Raw genomic sequence first — 5,000 nt, 5'->3', positions numbered from 1 at the left:
TTAAACAGTACCTAGCTTCTATCCCTGGACAGTTATATTAGTAGTGAGCGTTGGTTTTGTGGTTTTGTGACTGACCATCAGTTGGGTCTTTTCGGCGTCGATTTCCCATGCCATACCTTGTTGATGTTTCATCCAGAATTTAAACAAGCTGGGCGAGCTCTTGCTCACTACTTTCCTTCTTCTTCTTCTTCTTCTGCGTTCGTGGGCTGCAACTCCCACGTTCACTCGTATGCACACGAGTGAGCTTTTACGTGTAGGACCGTTTTTACCCCGCCATGTAGGCAGCCATACTCCGTTTTCGGGGATGTACATGCTGGGTATGTTCTTGTTTCCATAACCCACCGAACGCTGACATGGTTTACAGGATCTTTAACGTGCGTATTTGATCTTCTGCTTGCGTATATACACGAAGGGGGTTCAGGCACTAGCAGGTCTGCACATATGTTGACCTGGGAGATCGGAAAAATCTCCACCCTTCACCCACCAGACGCCGTCACCGTGATTCGAACCCGGGACCCTCAGATTGACAGTCCAACGCTTTAACTACTTTCCAAACTTGCGATGTCCGTCAGTTATCTGCGAAGCGAAGGTGCGTGATGGTTCTTCTCCAATGCTGACTGCGCTGTCATGATCTTCAAGAGCGTCAGTCATGATGCCATGATGCGTTCCAGGAATATGTCGCTTGAATTGGCGTATTATCTAGTTGAAAACATAAAGCAGAGAGCTGATTTTTTTAGGTGTATTTCTGGACATTTTTTATGTTATATTAATGACATATTTTTTCTTTTTTCTTTCTTTCCTGCTTTCGTTTTTTTAAATTTATTTATTATTATTTAAGAAATAGGGTATTAAATAAGTATTATTTGTACATCTCTTCCTATGTAACCTTCTCCTTCTCCTCCTTCTTCTTCTCTTCCCCCTCCTTTTTTTTTCTTCTTCTTCTAACTCATCCTCATCATCAGTCTCCACTTCCTCCTACTCCTCTCCTCCTCCTTCTTCTTCTCCTTCTTCTCCTTCTTCTTCCTCTAACTCATCCTCATCATCTCCACTTCCTCCTCCTCCTCCTTCTCCCCCTCCTCCCCATCCACCCCTCCTCCTCCTCCTCCAACTTTTCCTTCTCCTCTCTCCCGTCTTCGTCTCCATCGACGGTCATCATCGTGTTATTTCTGCTCGATTAAAAAAAATTTTTTTTTAAAGATGTGTCGCTAGCTTCCTAATCTCCCCGGCGCCACAAGAAAAAAAACAAACAGGCCAGCTTCTCATGCAACAGCAACAGCAACAGCAACAGGCAGCACTCACAATCTGAATCGGCCAGGAGGAGACAAACATCTTCACTTCGCTTTGACATGCAACAAAACTTTACACCCCCCTCCCCCCCCACTGACAACATCTTTATTTTTGATTTGACATGCAGACCAATCTCCTGTAGCGAAGCTCCCACGTGAAAAAAAAAAAAAAAAAAAAAAAAAAAAAGGGTGAGGGTGAGGGGGGAGGGGGGTGGGTGGGGGGGGGGGGCATTGAGGTGTTACAATTAAAAAATATAAAAAAAGAAAGAAAGATTCGCATTGCTGAATTATAGGCAGATAATCACCTTTTCTAGACCACACACACTGGCGAATTAAAGCCGCCGTGAGGATGATTAGAGCTGGTGGGGTGGGTTGGGGTGTTGGGGGCATGGGGGGGGGGGGGGGGGGGGTTGGGGGGGGCACTGAAAGAGAGAGAGAGAGAGAGAGAGAGAGAGACAGAGACATAGACAGAGACAGAGAGACAGAGAGAGAGGAAGAGAAAATGGGCCATCGAAAGACAGTGAGAGAGAGAGAGAGAGCGAGCGGGAGGGAGGGTGAAAAAGAGAGAGAGAGAGAAAAAGAGGGGAGAGAGAGAGAGAGAGAGAGAGAGAGAGAGAGAGAGAGAGAGAGAGAGAGAGAGAGAGTGAATAGACACTACGATTTTTTTCTTCTTTTTTTTTTTTTTTAGACACTGTCCGTCCCATGGAGAGCGGAGAAGAGAGAGAGAGAGAGAGAGAGAGAGAGAGAGAGAGAGAGAGAGAGAGAGACAGAGACAGAGACAGAGAGATGGAGAGGGGGTGGGAGGGATGCTAACAGGAATGTCATGCTCTAGAAGAGAACGGAGTAGAAACCCTCCCCAACGGACAACACAAAGACAGAATCTAACAAAGAAAAAAAAAAGTTCGCATATGATTGTTTTATCAAACAATGACATAACTATAAAACAAAGCAAGTAATACACAAGAGGACTTCATTACTTTACAACGAGATGACAACAAGCAAAAAAACCAACACCAACAACAACAACAACAAACACAAAGAAACACAGAAATCAGTATCAAAGATACATGAACTGCAAACTAGATGAACACAGATTAGTGGATTCAGTTTGCTCAACACTGTAGCGGAGGTACGTTTGTCTCTTTCGAGGTGTGCATGTGTATGCACTCACATCAAGACACTTGATAATAAAAAAAACAACCGAAACGCTCTGATACTCAGCAGGAAAAGAGTTTTAACACCTTGAGTGCCACAGCACGTATCACCTACGTGCATAGTAACGTCACTGATGAAGGGAAATAACTCTGGAAGGCTGAAAATTCACACAGTTTATCTATAGCGGTGTATCTCTAGACCATTTTCTCAGTTTTAGGCTTATTGTTTCGGAAAGTTATATGACTCGAAACACCACTTTCTATTGTTTTTTTTTTTCCTCTCCAGCACTGAAGGGGTTAAAATCAAACAAAGACTACACGTCTAATGCGACGATGACACACGTCTGAAGTAAGGACGACGATAACGATGACAAGACGGTGAAACCATGGAAGCAAAACCAAACGATGTAATGATGATGTTGTGCATTGTAACAAGTTGTTGAGGCGTTTGTCAGCCACATACTTACTCACTCACTCACTCATTCCCTCGACCGCTGGGGTCGTTGGGGGGACATGAGGAAGATGTCATAGCTCGCCACACCGTTCTGTTGGCAGCTGTCGTGAGGAGATCTGGCATCGTCATTTTGGTCCATTCCTTGACGTTGTCAGACCAGCTTTTTTGTCTGCGCCCTCCCTCTACAGTCCCTTGCAGGATGGTTTTGGAGAGGGTGTAATGTCGTATGACGTGACCAAACCATGCCATCTTCCGTCGTTTGACAGTCGCCAACAGTGGTTCTTGGGGCCCAACAAGGTTGCTGACCAGGTTCCGCACATAGTCATTGGTCTTGTGCTCCTTGTAGGAGATGTGTAGTAGTCTCCTCAAGCACTTGGTTTCGAATGCTTGGATTCTTCTGGGTTGTTACTGGGTAACATCAAAGACCGTGGTGCTACAGTCTCTGGTACCACCACAAGGCGCTGGAAGCTGTCATCAGCCAGGCATCTGGAGAGTCTCAGTCGGGGTACTCACTGAGGCACATCAGAGATGACAAATGGCTTTCTCCGTTCCCTGCATGGGTGCCACCAGAGAATAAATGTATACCAGGCTCAAAGAGAGTTGACGATAGACTTTTCCCACGACGGAAGTAAAGACAGTATAACTTTCACTTGCTGTCTGTGGAAGGTCTCATAACGCTTGTGTTGTTGATTAAATTTTTTTTTTCTGTCACTCCTTGATTCCTTTGAACATATTTCATCGCCGTCTGTTCGTTCAGTTACACGTCAGGCGGAAAGTTATATACCCTGAAAGACCAGAAGGATTAACAGCTGCGTCAAAGTTCCCAGATCTTATTTGAGAATTCACTTCAGGATCATGTTGTAGTCTTCTCAGATCTGTTTTCAGAGTCCCGAGAAGCGCGAGTAATAATTTGTATTTGTATTTCTTTTTATCACAACAGATTTTTCTGTGTGAAATTCGGGCTGCTCTCCCCTGAGAGAGCGCTTCGCTACACTACAGCGCCACCCATTTTTTTTGTATTTTTTCCTGCGTGCAGTTTTATTTGTTTTTCCTATCGAAGTGGACTTTTCTACAGAATTTTGCCAGGAACAACCCTTTTGTTGCCGTGGGTTCTTTTACGTCCGCTAGGTGCATGCTGCAGACGGGACCTCGGTTTATCGTCTCATCCGAATGACTAGCGTCCAGACCACCACTCAAGGTCTAGTGGAGGGGGAGAAAATATCGGCGGCTGAACCGTGATTCGAACCAGCGCGCTCAGATTCTCTCGCTTCCTAGGCGGACGCGTTACCTCTAGGCTATCACTCCACATAATAAAGCTTTAAAACAGGCCTTACGTCCCATGAGCCTGTTATTGCCGGAAGGGCAATGAATTCACTGTGTTTTCACAGCATAGGAAGGCGGGGCCTAGTCCTCTCCCTTAGTCCTTTCCCGACCTAAGTCAGGTACCCATTCACGATCACGTCTTGGTGGTGTGTGACAGGAATCAGACTAAAGTGCTGTGTTATCAATGGTTTCTCCATTTCAGCGGGAAGTTATTTACAGCTTAGTCTTCTGTGAAGGACTATAACTCACAAACAGGGAGGAAAAAATGTACTGGCTCTAAGTGCTGCAGCCTTTGGGGGCTAGTAAAAGTTGGCCTTTAGGAACCATCCCCAGCCTAAAACCCTCTTGGCCAAGAGAGTAGGGATGTAACTTGGGCAAGACACTCTCCAGTATAATCAAATTCTAGCACAGATAGTTTAGTCGAGACAGCAGTTGCCTCCTCTGCTGTTCTGATGGTCATCGTCGGACACGACTGACTATCATACTGGCGTTCATTGGATCATAAGCACAACACCTAACTTACTCTGCCACGACGCTTCCTGAGGCTTACGTAAACTATACATTTTGTTGTCGCTTAGCTCCCATTCGGATGTGAACTCCAGCTATTAAAAAAATGCTTTAAAACAGGTTTGTAACAGATGGTTATCTGTTCATTTTCCCATAACCTGGCTGGATGTATGGTTATATGACTAGTAACACAAAATGTGTGGTGTTTTTTTTTTTGGTTTTTTTTGTTTCGATGTCTTTTTGAAGGCTTTAAGGCTTGAGCCCCGGTATGCAATC

The sequence above is a fragment of the Babylonia areolata genome, chromosome 20, assembly GCF_041734735.1.
Source record: "Babylonia areolata isolate BAREFJ2019XMU chromosome 20, ASM4173473v1, whole genome shotgun sequence".
Lineage (NCBI taxonomy): Eukaryota > Metazoa > Mollusca > Gastropoda > Neogastropoda > Buccinidae > Babylonia > Babylonia areolata.
Note: the sequence above shows the minus strand (reverse complement) of the source record.